Source organism: Myotis daubentonii, chromosome 3, assembly GCF_963259705.1.
Source record: "Myotis daubentonii chromosome 3, mMyoDau2.1, whole genome shotgun sequence".
Lineage (NCBI taxonomy): Eukaryota > Metazoa > Chordata > Mammalia > Chiroptera > Vespertilionidae > Myotis > Myotis daubentonii.
The window spans coordinates 157,732,359-157,751,821 of record NC_081842.1 but is presented as its reverse complement, the minus strand read 5'-3'; the positions used below and the strand labels follow the sequence as shown (position 1 = coordinate 157,751,821).

The following is a 19,463-nucleotide window of genomic DNA, read 5'->3' as shown; positions in this document are numbered from 1 at the left end:
TCAGAGTCCCAGCAACCGCTGCAAATCTCGGAGAGAAAGCTGCCCTCGAGTTCCGACGGAAGCCAGACAGTTCCGCTTCTCCCGTTTGAGTCTGGGTCCCCAGAGACTCGCCCAGAACTGGAGCTCAGAGTCTGAAACTCCCTCCCGATTGAAAACAACAACCGCGCCCTCCGCCGCCAGCCCGCTCGCACGCACTCCGCACCTGAGTATTTCACTTCAGCACTGAGCCTCCTCTGAGTCTGGGTATGATATTCTCTTTCCTCCTAGTTGTAGAATTTCCACTCAGCCAGCCTTCCTGTGGTTCTGGATTATGTCTGTTCTGTCCTTTAGTTATATCTCTGAAGTGGTTGTTCGAGGCAGCAATCTCCGGCGTTAACCTATGCCGCCATCTTGGTTTCTCCTCCTCTTAGGATCTCTCTCATCATTGATGATTCTACCTCCCTCTCCCTTCCTCTTTGAAATCAATAAAAAATAAATAAAGCTTCCATGGGAAAAATGTAGAAAACACGATGGATTTTGATATGAAAAAATTCTGTTTATCAAATATGCTGACATCTCACTTTTCTTATCTGAGTCTGAGTTTTCAAAATATCAAAGGTCTCAAACTTCAGGAAGCTGTATGAGACAAATGAAATAAGACATTAAAATTGTTTTATGGACTATAAAAATGCTATCAAAAACAAGGTATGCCCACCAATATGTTACCTTCCCTTTCTTCCTCCTATTCATATCACTTTCTCATCTTTGACTGTGTTTGAAACTGTCCAAAGAGTCCAAAGCAATTCCTCAAATGCCTGGTTTTCTGTCTGAAAGTTTTAAATGAGGTTTTTGGCCATGCATTCTTTCTTCTGAAGACAGGCTCAGGGCAAGAGAGAAAGTAATTTAAGTGGACCAGTTGCCAGGGTGACACTTACCTGGGCATTGCTTTCAAGGAGTCATACAGAGAAGTATATACTTTAAAAAATAACAGTAATAAAACCATCCCAACTAGGATGCTGAATGCAGCAGAGGAGAATCTTATGAAGAAACTATAGAGGAATGAGTGAACTCAGAACTGCTTGGAAAAGTAGTTAATAAAAGTCCGTTACACATATTATTTATTTCAGAGTTGAAGGGAGAGGGAGAGAGAGAGATGAAAACATCAATGAAGAGAAGGATTCATTGATTGGCTATCTCCTGCATGTCCCCTACCAGGGATTGAGCCCAAAACCAAGGCATGTGCCCTGACTGGGAATCAAACCATAACCTACTGGTTCATAAGTTGACATTCAACCACTGAGCCACACCAGCCAGGCAAAGGCTATTATCTTAAAACGAAGAGAAGGACTTACACTAGTCCAGTGATGGGGAACCTATGACATGTGTGTCAGAGGTGACACACAAACTCATTTTTTTTTGGTTGATTTTTCTTTGTTAAATGGCACTTAAATATATAAAATAAATGTCAAAAATATAAGTCTTTGTTTTACTATGGTTGCAAATATCAAAAAATTTCTGTATGTGACATGGCACCAGAGTTAAGTTAGGGTTTTTCAAAATGCTGACACACCGAGCTCAAAAGATTTGCCATCACTGCCCCAGTCTGTGCTTTGTTCAAAAGAATATTACACAAAGTAAATTGTCCTGAAATCCTTTCTAGTTTGTAATTTGTAATAGCTGCTCATAATGTCAGTTAACAGGCTATGAGAGGGACAGTCACAAATATCAAAAAGAGGATATGTACAAGGACAATGCAAGTCAAACTGAGCTCTGTCTACATGGATACAGGAAGCAAATGCTATAAGTTACAGGTGTAAAATCATAAAATACACATTATTAACAGAAAGTGGAATAGCTTTACTATCTAAACCAGGGGTCAGCAAACTAAAGCTGGCCCCATGTTTATAAATACAGTTTTATTATACACAACTATGCTCATTTGCTTACTATCATCTGTGGCCCCCTTTGCACTATAAGAACAGGGTTGAGGAATTATGACACAGACTATATGGCCTGCAAAACCTAAAATAGTTAATACCTGGCCCTTTTAAAAATAAGTTTGCCTGCAACCATCTGTTTAACTCTGAGAGTAAAAATAAGCATTGGAAGTTGGAAGGATACTTTAATAATTTCAATTATTTTTAACATGTAGAGTATTGCCATTATTTTAGTCTATTAGAAAATTGTTGCCTGGGTTTCATATGTAGTGGGCATGATGGTAAATGCAAGAATGTATTAGAGCAGGTGTCCTGCTGTAGTAGAGAGAACTTAGCATTATGAAGACCTGAGCTTAAAACCCAACTTTCATGAATTATGTGACTTTGGGAGAATTACTTAAAATTTATTTAAACCTCGATTTCTGACCTCTAAAATGGAGGCAATCCTGATCATTCTCTACATGTATATATACCCAATATCTCTTTTCCTTTATCCAGGCCAACTTGGACATTGTTGTAGCCACCAAGGCAAGAGGGTGCTATTTAGGGTCTGGGTTTAGAATTTCCAAAGAATCTATCTACCTGAATGATGCTTTGCAGCATCAGGTGGAGTCTGATGTATTGTAAGCATGTGAACTATCTTAGTGCTATCATTGTCACTTATTTATATATGTACTAGAGGCCCGGTGCACAAAATTCATGCACTGGTGGGGTTCTTAGGCCTGGCCAGTGATCAGGGCCAATTGGGGCCAGGGTGATTGGGGCAAGGCCGATTGGGGCCTGAAGGCCCTGGTGGGCTTGGGAGTAAAGGCAACAGTCACTTGGCTGGCACAGAAGGAACGGATGCCAGACACCGACACTGCTTTTGGCACCCCTGCCACCATGTGGTTCCCCGCCTCACCCCCTCCTCCTTCTCTCACCGCCACACCATCACTAGGGCCTGCCAGCTCAGGGGAAGTTGGCCACCAGCCTCACCGCCACCCACCCCTGGTTCCCCATCCCAGCCCAGGGCCCAACCCCTATCAGGTAATCGGGGCCTGCTGCTCGGGGGGAGGGACCATGTGAGGTTGGCGGGCCAGGGGAGGTTGGCTGTGGGAGCACACTGACCACCAGGGGGCAGTTCTTGCATTGAGTGTCTGCCCCCTGGTGGTCATTGCATGTCATAGCGACCAGTCATTTGGTTGTAAAGGTTGCTTAGGCTTTTATATATATACTAGAGGCCCTGTGCACAAATATTTGTGCACTCGGGGGTGAGGGAGGGTCCCTCAGCCCAGGCTGTGCCCTCTCGCAGTCTGGGACCCCTCAGGGGATGGCCACCTACTGGCTTAGGCCCACTCCCCGGGGAATTGGGCCTAAGATAGCAATCAGACATCCCTCTGGCAGCCCAGAAGCCCTCGGGGGATGTCCACTTGCCAGCGGGGAGCAGGCCTAAACTGCAGTCGGACATCCTTAGCGCTGCTGAGGAGGCAGGAGAGGCTCCCACCACCACTGCTGTATTGGCAGCCATCAGCCTGGCTTGTGGCTGAGCAGAGCTCCTCCCATGAGAGCGACCTGACCATCAGAGGGCAGCTCCTGCATTGAAAGTCTGCCCCCTGGTGGTCAGTGTGTGTCATAGTGACCAGTCATTCCCAGTCTTTCTGCTGTTAGGGTCAGTTTTCATATTACCCTTTTACTATATAGGATAGAGGCCTGGTGAACGGTTGGGGGCCCGCTGGTTTGCCCTAAAGGGTGTCCCGGATCAGGGTGGGGGTCAGCTTGGGTGCCTGGCCAGCCTGGGTGAGGGGATGATGGCTGTTTGCAGCTGATCACACCCCCTTCAGGGTGGGCATCCCCACTGGGGTGCCTGGCCAGCCTGGATGAGGGGCTGAGGGCTGTTTTCAGGCTGGTGGGTGACTGAAGCTCTCAACCTCTCCTTTTTTTCTTTTTTATTCTGGGTTTTATTTACCTTCTATGGCTGTCACTGGAGCTGAGAGCCAGCTTTAGCTCTGAGTCTCGGCTCCAGCTCTGAGACCTCGGCTGCTGAAAGCAGGTATCTGGGTTTGTTTTGGTTCTATAATTGTAACACTGTTGCAACTCCAGCTCTGAGGCCCGGCTGACTGAAAGCAGGTTTCTGGGGATTGTTTAGCTTCTATAATTGCAACATAGTTGCTTAGAGTGCAGTTCAGAGGCCGGCAGCGGCAGGCGGGGAACCTTGGCTTCCTCCATCACTGGAGCAAGCAAGCCTCCTGTTCGCTTCAGCTGCCTGGCTGCTGGCCACCATCTTGGTTGGCAGTTAATTTGCATATAGCCCTGATTAGCCAATGGGAAGGGTAGCGGATGTACAGCTAATTACCATGTTTATCTTTTATTAGATAGGATATATAGCTATATTTATATGATTTCTCAAACAATTACATTTTTTATATTTTTATCTTCAAAATAGTTTGGTTGTTATGATCTCAAAAAATTTAATCATATACTATGAATGAAGTGATATATTCAGAATTTTGCTATGGGGACAATGATACAAAATAGGTTTATTTTTTTTCCTGAGGCTAGGGAGGGAGTCACCAAAGTAATTGCATTAATCTTTTGTTTCTGCACTATGTAGACTCAGCCTCAGATAAGACAAACTGACTTTTATAAAATCCCTGCAAACCAATCATTACAAACATTAACTGGGTCCATTTTGCCTGGAGGCAGGCTTATGCTTTTCCAAGCTGCTTTTGTATTTCCCAGATTAACACAATTTTTTTCTCTGCAAGTGTCACATTAACAATATATTCAAATGTATAAATGCTTATAAGCTGCTTTGAAAAATGCATTCAAAAGGAGAAACAGGGTTTTAGAGATTCAAGAGCAGGAAGCATGAATGAGGGTTCACTAAATGTAACATCACACGCTTGCTGCAATAGCAAAAGGATTAACTTAGCGGTAACATCATCAATTACTGTTGTGTGGAGAGGTTGCAATACCGTAAGTGCTGTACCCTGTGCACGTGAGGAATCCATTTTCAGTCTAGGCAGAAAGATACTACTGCTACCTCTTGAAGTATGTTTTTCCTTTTCTCTGAAGCTTAACAAATCACGTTCCTCAGGAGTGGGCCAATCTAGGGTGCTTTTTCTGTGCCTCTTCATGTGATTTGATTGGCATATAAAGAGATTGCTATAGGTCTCTGAGTACTTTTGTTTCTATTGCCTAAAATATGCTTCCAAAATTAGAAAACATGAGCTTAACTTTTATAATGGCTGAAATTCTGTCATTCTGAAATAACTCAAAAACTATTTAAACATTTCCCCTTCCCCAACCTTCCTTTTTCTAACACATATCTTTTTCCCAAGGGAAGACTTGTAAGAACTTCTCAACAGAGAAAAGTGTTAGGAGAGAAATGGAAAATTATTGCTATATCAATGGAACCTAAAACTCAGGCAAAATATATTAAAAGGAAAGGGATGTTCTTCCTCCAGATTTACACATTCATAGATGAAAGATCCTGTCACCGAAGTCTATCCTGACCCTGTCACATGATGCAGCCCCACAGTCATTGGTTATCATCATAAACATTGTCACTATATAAAAGTGTGTTGTTTTTTGTGCCGTCTCTGACTGTTCTTCTACTGCCCTTTGAATGTAGACTCTATGAGATCATGGCCCCTCTTCTATTTAGCTCAGTGCCTGGAAGGTAGCAGACACTGAATCATATGTATTGAACGAATAAATGAATGAATGAACATGTTCTGCCACATTGGTCATGTCTCACCTCTGCTTGACACTCAGCCCCAGTGAGGATTTGAATCTATCAAGAAGTAAACATACACTCTGATCTTGCACCTTGGAGACATTTTCTCCTTGACTACTGCCAACAAGCTTCCCTGTAGTGTATATGGAAATCAGTTTGAAAATGCTAATGCACTACACAAATATAGGTCCATTAATGAATACTTTTATTTAATAACCAGAATGGTCTCTAGATAGTGTCTAATCCATAACCCTTTATATTTCAATGCAAAAATTAAAATTAAATGATTTTTTTCTAAGGTCACAAGCTACTCTTAGCTTAAGTCAATATCAAATGCCAGGTCACTCAACATCTAGCCCAGTGCTTATTTTAACCTACCCAAGTAGAGACCATCATTGCTGGGCAAAGGAATGAAAAGTTATTGAGTACCTATCCGGCTCTGAGCACTCTGTTAGGGGCTTATGGTAAATAATGTTTTTTGCTGAGCATTTTTTCAGCCGTATAAAACCCCCAATTTTTTCAGGTAAGTGGCCCATGATAAGCTCCAAAGTAGAATTCTAAACCAATGTATGCTTAACAGGTCTCCGAACAACAGTTATTTGTCCAGGAGTGAGTGTGTGATATAATCTGGTCCAATAAAGCTGAAGGAAACAAAATGTGCCATGCCTGGAGGAAATAGTTCTTATTCTTATCCTCTCTCCCTCCCTTCCTCCTTCCCTCCATGCTTCCCTTCCTCCATCCCTTCCTCCTTCTCTCTCTCCCTCTGATTGATGCTGGCACATTTTGTGGGCATGGAGGGATCCATCCTTAGGATAAGATTGCTGAGGACAGTAGTGTCACTGTTTCTATTAAGGGTCAATAAATTTACTGCAAAGAGCCAGATAGTAAATACTTTAGCTTTGCTAACATGATGGTCTGTGGTTCCTGTGGTAACTATTTAATTTAACCATTGTAATGCAAAAGTCACCAGAAGGATATAACCCAGTTAAATAAAATTTCATTTTTAAAAACAGCCATTGGCCAGTTAATATCATTGAACCATTTTGATATCGTTGAGCCACAGTGTTGAGGTCCAACCTCAGCAGGTCCGGGGGTTCCCAAAGGTGTGGACAGAGTGGGCGAAGAAGGAATGACACAGAGACAGCATTCAGTTGAGCAGCAGCCTAGCCAGGTTCTCTAGCCAGAATCTCCAGCCAAGTTCTGTGTTTTATTGTCTTGTTACATCTGTATTTATACCAGTTGATTTTAATCCTGTCAATTTCTATTCCAAAGGCTAGGGCGTTTCTTATCTCCATTCCAGGGAGTAAAGATTATGTAGCTTAAGGGTGATTGTTCATAGTTAAAGTGATTAACTACCCACCTGGCATTTAGTTAAGGGGTTTTATTCCCTCCTTAACTTCAGGGGAAAAATCCCTACCTGGGGAAACAACCTTTCTCAAAGAGGTCACCTTGGTTAAAACAAATAGTGCCAAGAAGGTGAGCAAACATATTAAGAACAGTATGCCATATATGCCAGGTCCCTTGAAACATATGCTGTGCAAATGTTTCTTCCCTGCAGTGACTGTGTCAAGCAGCAAGGATGGACTGGCTTCCAGCAAATTCTCCCTTTTTTATTTTTTTAAATGATAGTGCATGTAAATCAGCAGCCACCTCTCAGATTGGGTTGTTTAAGACTTGGAAGAAGACTGACACGCAATGATAGTGAGCATAGCTATAAACATAGTGGATGGAGTGCACAAGGAGCCTTGTCCCTGTAGAAGGTTGCTGGCCTCTTCAGTCAAGGGATTTCAACTGTCCTCAAGTCGGGGGTTTGGTTGTCCTTGTTGATCTCGCTAGCGGGCGGCATCATTGTCAACGGGCTTCCCGAAGCGTCAGCGAGTTGAAGGGCTGCATCTAAGGGTCCATCAAGGCCATGCTTGATGGTGGTGTCTGTGTCCAGGGAGGAGTCAGCTGTGCCCTCTGGGTCGGCCGATATGGATGATACCGGGGAGGAGGATGAGGTGGACATGGAGGGTAGTAGAGAGAAAAAGAAGAGAAAGCAAAATAACTACAAGGCATGGAAGTGTTTAGAAAAAAGAGGGAGAAAAAAAGGGAAGAAGTCAGCATCCTGACACAGCCCTTTCCTTCAGCTGCCCCTTTCCCTGTGGTCCAAGGTAGAAATGGGAAACAAGTCCTGTTGCAATGAGAGGGCAGCTGCTGTCAGCCAGTCTCTGTCTTTACCTGGGTCCCGATCTGAGCTGGGCATGGGAAGCGAAGCAGCCATGGGGGCAGGAGACTTCCCTCAGAAGGGGTGAGGGTTCAGGCCTCTGCGAAGTTGGGGGGAAGAGGGTCTGTGCCCCACCTCTGTTGACCCCCAAGTTGTCTCCCGATGGTCCCTCTGCGACTGTGCCTGTCTTAGGTTGTTCCTTCCCTGAGGAATCTTACCCATCTCTGGCTAACCAGCCATCCTCCAGGGCCAAGCAGGGTGATGTGAGGTGTGCAAATGAGGGAGGGGAAGCGCCCCCATGCAAGAGGTTCAGCTGGTTTAGCTCAATGGATAGAGCTTCATCCTGTGGACTGAAGGATTCTGGGTTCAATTCAGTTAAAAGCACATGCCTCAGTTGGGAGCTGGATCAAGAGTAGAGAGTGTGCAGGAGGCAGCCAATCAATGATTCTCTCTCATCACTGATGTTTCTATCCCTCTCCCTTCCCTCTGACATCTATAAAAATGTATTAAAAAATAAAGTAACAATAAAATTATAACTTAAAAGATTCTACCTACTGCCTAGAAGTCACAGGAAGAAAATGAATCAAAGTAACAGTTCATCCTTCCTAATCTCTTAAAGCATGGATGGTAAGAGGTTTTGGATCACATCTGACATAGAAGTAAGGCTTTAGCACCTCAGAAAATGTATCCCTGAAGGAATGGATGTGAGACATCTCATTCAAACTATAAAAGGAAACATGACCCATCTCATAGTCCATGTAGATGGCAATCCCTCTGGGCATTTCCTGCAGCACAAGGGTGACAGGAACAGGACCTGGAGCCACATAGTCACCATCCTGCAGCTGAATCGACCAACATCTGTTCTCCTGTCTGAGCAGGGGCTGCTTTCTCTCTTTGGAAAGGGAGCCTTTACAGACCCCCACGGCCCACTCAGGCTTGTCATCCACCTGGACCTCCCAGTAATGTCGGCCACAGTCAAACCCTTCAGAACCCAGGACTGCGACGTCTGCAAATCCCTTTGGATTCCGATGAACTCCTTGCTTTTTCCTCACAAATGTCACAGACTTTTTATCCTCAGACACAAGCAGATTAGCATGTGCAGTTTTGGGATCCAGAGTAACTTCTTCCCTAAATGTCTGCATGATTTGCAGCAGGGCCGAACACTGTGGAGGAAGACTGAATTCTTCTCTCTTATACTTGACGCAATAGACATCTGGAGGTTATCACAATGATGGAGGACACCCTTGATGTTCATCAGCAGTTTCACATCTGACACCACACTCGTCTCTGCCATCTCCTTTCATAGAACTCTAAGTTTGGAAATGTGGTCTGAAAATGCAGCTTTGTTTGCAGTGAGATTCTGTAGAATGTGCTGCTCTTATGCAGCTAGCCTTGACTGAGCTGCCGCTTGCTCACACTCTATGGATGCTATCACACTCACATATTCAGAGGCTAACTTCGCTCTCCGCTTTTCCACCTTTTCTCTCAGTTCTGATCATTGCCTGTCTTGAGTGGCTAATAGTTTCTGAAGGTCTGCCAGCTGCTCCTTCAGGGGCTCAATGTAACTTCTGAGCTTTTGCCTGTGATGAGAGGCAGCCTCCTCCACGGGCCTCACGTGGTGGCCCTGGTGGTCAGGGGGCTGAGTGCACAGGGGACACAACAACTTTAGGGCCTCCTCACCGAAGAGGGTCAGGGCCTGGCTGTGCTTCTCACACAAGCGCCTCTCTTCCTGCTGCTTCACCTTGGCCCCGGTGATCTGGAGGAGCTTGGCCATGTCAACCATCCTTCCCAGCTGGGTGTTGCTCCACAGGTGCCTCTCTTTGCATGGGTGACAGCACACAGGGCAAGGGAACCTGTCCTGCACATCAGCCCAGGACCTCTCGATGCAGGAACGACAGAAGTTGTGTCCACATTCGATGGTGACAGGGTCTCTCAGGTTATCCAGGCAGATGGGACAGTTGATTTCGGTCTGGAGTTTTGCCACAGCTCCTTCACCTGCCATTTCTCTTTGTCAATTAAGGTCAGCCCCCGGTGTCCTGTGAGGTCCTTAGCTACAGAGGTAGGTGCCTAGAGGAGCTCCACTGCCCACCTGCAGCCAATCAATATAGCTGGAGGACTACTATCCTTGGCAGCTCAGATGTTGGGGTCCAACCCCAGCAGGTCCAGGGGTTCCCAAAGGTGTGGACAGAGTGGGTGAAGAAGGAATGACACAAAGACAGCGTTCAGTTGATCAGCAGCCTAGCCAGGTTCTCTAGCCAGAATCTCCAGCCAAGTTCTGTGTTTTATTGTCTTGTTACATCTGTATTTATACCAGTTGATTTTAATCCTGTCAATTTCTATTCCAAAGGCTAGGGCGTTTCTTATCTCCATTTCAGGGAGTAAAGATTATGTAGCTTAAGGGTGATTGTTCATAGTTAAAGTGATTAACTACCCACCTGGCATTTAGTTAAGGGGTTTTATTCCCTCCCTAACTTCAGGGGAAAATCCCTACCTGGGGAAACAACCTTTCTCAAAGAGGTCACCTTGGTTAAAACACATAGTGCCAAGAAGATGAGCAAACATATTAAGAACAGTATGCCATATACGCCAGGTCCCTTGAAACATATGCTGTGCAGATATTTCTTCCCTGCAGCGACTGTGTCAAGCAGCAAGGATGGACCAGCTTCCGGCACCACAGGTTAAATAATTCCTGGAGTTTATCCTTCATTGTAACTGGCAATTATTTGAGATGATAAATTTTCTTATTATTTAAACCAGTTTTAGTAAAACAGTATTTTCAAAAATATTATTACTAAAGCCAAGTCCACCTTATTGATTTAGCACTTTATGCACATTATTACTTACATAAACTCCAATAAAGTTGGTACTTTTAGACTCATTTTTAAGATGAAAAGATAGAACCAAAATTTCAGTTATTAATTGTCAAAACCAGGATTTGGACCCAAATATGCTGATCTTCCACTTTGTGATGACACAACCCTCAGTTATGTATTCCTCAGCACTTAAAAGTGGGAGAGCAGCTATAGCTTCACTAGGTTACAAAACCACAGAAAACATAACGAGTAGAAAGTTATTTTATTCAGGGAAGTTGTGTTTACCAAATCTTTGGAAGGGCTGGAGGGATGGATGACCGTGGTCTCCTCTTGAACTTTCAGTTTTAAGGTCATACCAGTATACATGAAACCCTAGAGACAAGCAACAGCTACTGCTACTGATTTCTGTCACTTCAGGATCACAGTCTCCTCACATCGATGGCACTGTCACTGGTGACTATTCTACAACTATGTCATGTTGAGCCACTATGATCCCTCACAACTCTTAGAGAATATCTGTCAACTGCTGCAACAGCAATTAAATGGCCCCTGCTTCACTTCTGGTTTCTGGATCTCATTCAAGTCCATCTAAGTGATAGACCTAGCTGCAAAGGAGTCTGGGAAGTATACTTTATAACTTTTCAATCACTTCAAAGAGGAGGGAAAAGTGGACATGAAGTAAAGATTGAATGAGACTTCTCTTCAGAATGGTTTGCACATACATGATGCACACCTGTAGAAGAATGATGGCTTTAAGATAGTTTTTTAAAAAGTCTTCACAGGACTATTTCCTCATCCTTAGCCCCATCTACTGAGCCAGAGTAATGACTGCAGAGTAATTTTTCACTGTACATTTGAGGGAAGCTAATGCATTCATTATTGGAATAAAAAATGGCTCATGTGTATAAATATTGCCCTTAGCAAAATAAATTCTCAAAGCCTATGCCAATGTGAAAGATTGGAGGGTCATGATGCTAATAGCCAACTTCCATAAATTGATAAGGGAGGCAACTCTCTCTTAAGCAAAATAATTTATGTTTCATGGCTTAGTATTGGTGAGGTATTGATCTCCCAAATGAAACATTGTGTCCACTGTAAATAAATTAAAAAAGTATTTAATTGGCCTAAAATATATATCCCTGTTTATTTCAAAGTATATGGTACTTTATGCAGGAACACATTCCAAAGATGCTATGGGAAAGAACAGAACTCTGGGAATTCATTCCTAAACTCTTTACTTAGCATAGTATAAGTTTTTGGTAAGTAACCACTTCTCTGGATCTTAATTTCCATATTCCTGAAATTTGGGCATTAACAGCATAGAAGGTTTAATGAGAAAATCTGTGAAAAATGATTTGCACTTCTTAAAGAGCACTTTCTACCTATATATGCAGGAACATCGTTACTTATGACGAGATAGTGTCAAATGCATAAATCTGAGTTCTTTAAATTATTGGCATACAGGAAAACAGCAAATCTAGGTCAACGGAGACCTTTTTCTCAGACTTCCTCTACTATGAATAAAACACAAAGAAAAATTTTCTAACTTTCTTGGGGAAAAAAGTCTACTTTTACAATTATTTCAATACATAATCTTTCTCTAGGAGGATACAATTCTAAGGCAGGTATAGTAACCTTTTAAAAGGAGGTTTGAAGGTCTCCCTTACATGTAAGCTAGCCCCTGAGAATAAGAACTGTATAATATATATATATATATATTATATATATATATATATATATATATATATATATATATATATATAGTATTAAACAAGCTCGAGAACTGTGCTCAGAATTCATTCCTGTGTATCTTATTTTCATCTGATTTTACCAAATTGTCTATAAGCTGAAAAAAATGCTCAGCCATAAATTTCAAATCCAATGAGATTCCACTTTCCCTGGGAAATATATATTAAAGGACTAGAGGCCCAGTGCACAAATTTGTGCATGGTGGGGTTCCTCAGGGTGGCCTGTAGGAATCGGGCCCCAACTCATGCCCCCAGCCTTGCAGCCCCAGCTAGTACCCTCAGTCTCACAGCCCCACAGCCCCACCTGACACCCTGACCAGCTCCCTCAGCACCTGGGAGCCAGGCCGTGACCCTGTCCCCTGCCGCCGCTGCTGGTCACTGTCTGTGAGGCAATCAGCAGGGTGATTGGGCCCCTGCTCACACCCGCCTTGGCCTGGCACCACCCACTCACCTGCTCCACCATCCCGCCGTGGTCCCACTCTCATTGGGCCCATCATGGCCAGCAGTGCCTCCACTGCCACCCACTGCCAATGCCTGCCATGTTCCACACTGCCCCTGGTGGTCAGCACATGTCATAGTGAGCGGTTGAACTCCCAGTCGTACAATTTGCGTATTAGGCTTTTATTATATAGGATATGTGTTTTATATCAAATCATCCAACCGCAAGAAAATAAAAAGTCTTACTTCAGAAAAATATTGAAAGCACTACATCTTGGGCAACCTGGATGATGGCCACAAATAATTTTGTTTAAATTTTAGTAAAAATACTTGAGTGTTATTACAAAGTAACTATTGACTTAACATGCTTGACCTATTGATCTATAGGATGAAACCATGATTTTAAAATGTATGGTCAAAAAATGCTATTTCTACATATTTGTTTTTACCAAATATAGATCTACTTAACTCTTTCATGACATGGAACCCATCTGATAAAACATGCCTAATATGAATTTTGGAAATCACCCTAGTTGGTATATGAGAAGAGAATGATTTATTAGCAAATTTAATTTAGAAAAGTGGTAAGGGTCCTGGATTGGTGATGTTCTGGATATTGTAAAAACAGATTTAGTGTCACCTTCTTTTCCAGAATAAGAACTCTGTTCCCTCCTGAAAGGGACCTGAGCAGAGGAGAGAAGAGTCTGGCTGCCCACCAGTATATTTTCTCCTCAGAAATGCTCATGTTATAGCAGGAGAGATACGCTCACCAGGAACTGACCAGCCACCAGCCATGACATTTGACAACATCACTTTACAACCCGGTAGTGGGACAGTGGAAAATCAGAAGAGAGCAGGAACTCAGCTGTTATCTGCAGCAGAACACAAGCCATCCGGTCTACCCTTCCCTGAAAGCATGGGCTATGTCTCATCCCCTCAGTAACACATACTAATGGTCTAGCAACATCTCTGTTGTAGGTTCAGTAGGTTTGGGTAAGGGTTCCAAGGATACAAAGATGTGTTAGCTGCATGGAAATGCTTAGGATCCGGTTAGAGAACCACCAGGAAAAAATAGTAAACCCTGAATGCATAACCCGGGAATGGTACTCTAGAAGGGGTCACTAAAAGCAAAACATATGGTCTATTCCATCTCTTATAAACTGGGAGTGTTTTGAACATGAATTCCTGATTTTGAAAGTGAATGAAATGAATGAGGCCAATCTACTGCTGAAGGCAACAGCCAGGAAGATGGGAAACGACTGTGGAATCGTGATAGAAATGGCACTGACTCTAATCTGGGAATCCGTGATGGTTGCTTCCATGGCAAGGAAGCACAAGTGAAATTTCCCCATCTTGGTCCATCTTAAATTTATTAACAGCTTAATAAATGCCCCCACAGCCAGTAATTTCCCAATGTTGACATGATGAGGCAGTGTAGTTTCCTATTAGCAAGTAGTGAGTGGGTTGCTAATTATCTATTTTCTAAATGAATTAATTAAGAATGGTAATGTATTTTTGTACCAAGAGTGCTTAAAAAAAAAATTGTAACTGGAAGAGACATCGCTTAGTTCAATGAAATAAATATTTCTGAATACAACACATTGTAACCAAAGAAGCATGTCCATGAACCTGTTAACCCTGAAAATTCACACCAGCAAGGCCAGAGAGAGAGATAACAGAAGTGCTACTTTCTGGTAAACTATCACATTATAGATCTATTCAGTCTGGGCCATGAGTTCAGAAAAGAGATTTCTGGGTTTGGAGAGGTAATTAAGGCTTTGTGGCGAAGGCAATACTTAGCTGGTCTATTCAAAAACAGACATCTAGAAAGCGAAAGAGAAATTTTGAGAGAATATGGAAGGGAGGGGTTCAGTGAATCTTAAACTGAGGAAACAGGTCAGGAAAAATCTCCAATGTTCTTCATAATTCTCAGGAGAATGCTTATGCATTATTTGCACATAAAATATTGAATTTGAAAAGATCTTATATCGCATTCCCTAGCCGTTAGTTGAATGCAGTGTGACATGTGAATGTGACAGAGGGACATAAAACAAACAAATAAACAAACTCTCTACGCAAGTGCCCAAGGGAGATGATAAAAAGCTCACAAAATATCAAAAATAGAAAAACTTTTTCTACCAGTACATGCAAAAATGTATTTTCTGGACAAGGCCAGGATTATACCTAGGCCAAGTATAAGATTTGAGTAACAATGGAATGGTTACATTCCCACCATCACCAACCTCCCCGGGCTCATCACCAGGCAAGCTGGCACAGAGACTCCACAATAATGTATTTATTCATTTGGCTAAAGAGTGTTGCACTCTCTTAAACAGCAAATAATCCCCCCCCCCCAAATTAGGCAGTATATCTCCTGAGACATTTATGCTTTAAAGAGAAAAGATGAACAAAAACAGATCCAGAGTCAGAGAAGAATCAATCAGACCGTCAAACCTCAGAGGGAAGGTAGGGGAGGCTGGGGGTAAAGGGGAGAGATCAACCAAAGGACTTATATCAGTGGTTCTCAACCTTCCTAATGCCGCGACCCTTTAATACAGTTCCTCATGTTGTGGTGACCCCACATAAAATTATTTTCATTGCTACTTCATAACTGTCATTTTGCTACTGTTATGAATCGTAATGTAAATATCTGATATGCAGGGTGTATTTTCATTGTTACAAATTGAACATAATTAAAGCATAGTAATTAATCACAAAAACAATATGTAATTATATATGCGTTTTTCGATGGTCTTAGGTGACCCATGTGAAAGGGTTGTTTGACCCCCAAAGGGGTAGCGACCCACAGGTTGAGAACCGCTGACTTATATGCTAGCATATAGGCCTAACCAATGGACACAGACAACAGGGGTGGGTGAGGGCATGAGTGGGGGTAGGGGGTAATGTGGGGATAAGGACACATATGTAATAACTTAATAAATAAAAAAAAGTAAAAAAAAGAAAGGAAAAGATGTTTCCTGGCTGGTGATGTGGCTCAGTTGATTAGAGCATCTTCCCATTCACCAGAAGGTGGCATTCGATTACCTGATTACCTGTCAGGGCACATACCCAGGTTGAGGGTTGGATCTTCCGTCAGGCAGTATATCTCCTGAGACATTTATGTGTGTGTGAGGCAATCTCTCTCTCTCTCTCTCTCTCTCTCTCTCTCTCTCTCTCTCTCTCTCTTATTCTCTTATCAATAAAAAAGAGAGAATAAATTATCATAGTTTTCTTAAGATAGAGTCTTGATGAGTCAAAAGGTAGGGAAAATATGAGGGCACTTAGGGGAAGGTATCCACAGGTTATTGAAAGTATTTAGGATAAGGTGAAGAGAATGCTTATGGTAGCTGTATTTCTAATTATTAAAACAATCTTTATAGAATTTTGACTGTAGAGTAAGCAGCTAGAAAGGCTCCTTCGTTGATAAAATGTGTTGCCATCTGGCCTTTTACAATAGAAAGTTACTTACCTTGTTTATTCTTTTTGTTATATAACAATATATTTTAACACTTCCCTATTGATGGTTATGTAGTTTGCTTCCAATAATTTTCTATAACCAATATATTACATGAAAATCTTGTGTTATATCCTGATATTTTTGTGTAATTATTTCTGAAGAAAAAAAAAACTAGGAGTGGAATGACCATAGAAGTTATAGCATTGGATCACCCACCTGCTGTGTAAGAGAACCCTTGTGTTCCCACACTCTTGCAAATATAAAGTGTGTTATTAAGCTTCTTGGTCTCTGCTAATCTGATAGGCAAAAAATGTATATGGGTGTAGTTTTAATTGTCTTTTATACTTGAATGAGATATTTTCTGGGTGAAAACTTTAGAGATCACATTCCCTTTACATTAGAGGTAACAGTCATTGCTTCAAACGACTCAGCATTTTGTGTTACTGTGGAACTAGATTTTATTTTAAACTATGTGATTTTCAAATAAATGTTTAAGGTTTCCATAATAACTCTGAATATTTCTTTCATTGTATCCCATAGGAATTGATTAATAGTATTTACAGTGCTATTAATAGTTTCTAATATCACTATGGAGACAGTAATTATTGCCTAATGCATGGTGAGTTTTGTTGTATATATTTTAATAATGTTAGAAAATAATATATATTCTTAACTGAGATTACATCCCTCTATGTCTAGAAAATATATGTTATTTATTGTGTTTCTTCAATCTTTTGAACTCTTAGTAAACTAGTTGGTTTCCAAGAAAGAAGAACAAAAGTGCTATAGAATATTAAAGAGGAATTGAAAGAACAAAGGGATCTTTATATGTTCACACACACACACACACACACACACACACACACACACACACAAAAGAACTTGAAGATAGTTTAAGTGTTAAAACCAAGTTTTGGGATATCTCCTACAAGACTAAAATGTTACCTGTTCAGTGGGGATGCTTAACCACCCTACTGAAAAATGTGACAGTTCCCACTACACACATAAGAACTTCTCACCCCCATATCCTACTTTGCTTTCTTATAGAATTTATTATAGTCTATGATGTTAATGATTTAATTATGTTTATTGTGAATTTTCTCCACTAAGCTGTAAGCTCCACAAGCCCCACTGATTTCTGCTTGTATTAGTCACATGTATCCCAGTGCCTATCTGTGAATGTTCAATATATATATATATACATATTATATATATATATATATATGTATATATATATTTATATATATAATATGTATATGCATATTATTATAATTATGTAAAAACAAAGTTTGAAAGTACTTTGAAAACACATAATATACAAATGTATAGAAAAAGATCCAGAAGTACACTCATGAAATTAAGTGTTTAATTCTAGGGTGGGATTGAAAAATCAAAGAGATATTTTTGTATTTTACCAGATATCCTTCCACACTTGATAGTTTCATGTATGTAATTACAATGTTAAAAGTATATTTGAATTGACAAGAATGTCAGAATAAATAAAATTCTTTGATAAAGAGGAGTAATAGATGACCAATTTTACCATACATGAAAATATACTCTACGGATACTAGACTTACAAATCATGGAACTAGGCAGATATCTTATATAGATTACTTGGTATACTATAAATGAGAATGTGTCACAAAAGAAGCACTTAAAATCAGGGAAGAATAGAAAAGGGTGGGATAATTAATGAGTTAGGGGAAAGGGGTAAAAATAATGTACATTTTTACTTTACATCAAAAGAGAAAATATAAATAGGTTTGTGAACATAAAAACATTATACTATTCACCATAGAAAACACTATAAGTAAAATTAAAGTCCAATACTACCTTGGAAAATTTTTGAACAACTATATAAGATATTGGATTGAGATCCCTATTAAATCAAGGTCACATGAAACCAAAAGAAAAACACTCTGACTCTGGTAAGTGAACAAAGATCTTAGCTATGTAGGACTGATTCAACCCTAAGCCACCAGTTTGTTTCTCAGACTTAATGGAAAAATATGGCACTTGCAAAATGATTACTTTATACTCAGTGACCCTAAGAGTAGTCTGGAATCCACAAACATCTACTAGCAGAATTTTAAAAGGGCTTTAAGATCATAGAAGTGCTGGTCTTTATATAAATTGAGACATTCCACATTTATTTTTATTGTAGTTTAAACACAAATCATGAATGTCCGTTCAACAACAGATCTGTGCAAAGTAAATTGGTACAAGAGGTGATTAACTGCCCAGAGCTCTGAGAATCTGTCTCTCTGTCACCCCTGTCAATAATAATTAGCCCTTTCTGAAAGGGGTGTTGTAGATACACTGTCAAAATGGTCCTTAAAGGAAGGATGTAATTTGGCTTACAGAAATCCATTACAAACAAATAACTGCTCGTGGAGGAAAAATACAACAAAGCATCCATCGCACTTGGAAATGATAATCAGAGTAAATACCATCCTGAGCCTAGACTGGGACTTATGTAAGAAAATTATCACATCGCAATTAAACAGTATTTTCTCAGAGTAATGACACTTTGAAACAGGTACATACAAACTGGGAGGAGAAAAAGAATGTCTCTCTGTCACTTCCCTGCCCCCATCTCTGCTTCCACAAACCCACTCAATGACACAAGAGAAAATCCAGCAATCCTGTAAGAAAGAATTTTCTGGCTCATTTTTATTAGAGACCTGGAAATAGCATAGGATCAATTTATAAACCAGACAGGGTGCCCGTTGTGTCAAATAGAAAATCAATCCAGGAATCCCAACCCTGCCTGTGGCCTTCAGGGCTGCTTCGGTAAGCAGAAGAAGAAAAGGGCAGTGCCAGAGGATTGGGAGCACAGACCTCAAATCGCCAGCTGCAGAGCCCGATTCCTCGGGGACTTGGCAATTAGAGTTCTAACTGCGGGTTCGAGAGGAAGAACTGTCCTGGTAAGGCATACTCGCTCTTTTGAGGTGAGCCATTTTATTCACACTGACATTTTTGAGGACTTGGTGGATTGGGTACTGAGCTAAGGCTTTACATAAATTATCTCATTTAATCTCCACACTAGCCCTATGAGGTAGGTGCTATTATAATTCTCCTAGACAGAAAGGAATAACGACACAAGTCAGTTAGCCCAAGTACTGACCTAGTAAGTGAAGTCATCCCTTTTTATCGTAAATGCT

At 41.3% G+C, this 19,463-nt stretch overlaps 1 pseudogene; it reads right to left on the bottom strand.

Annotated features, from left to right (window-relative positions):
* Nucleotides 1-8,445: 8,445 nt before the first annotated feature.
* On the bottom strand, nt 8,446-9,842 carry LOC132229453 (tripartite motif-containing protein 75-like; annotated as a pseudogene).
* Nucleotides 9,843-19,463: the final 9,621 nt, after the last annotated feature.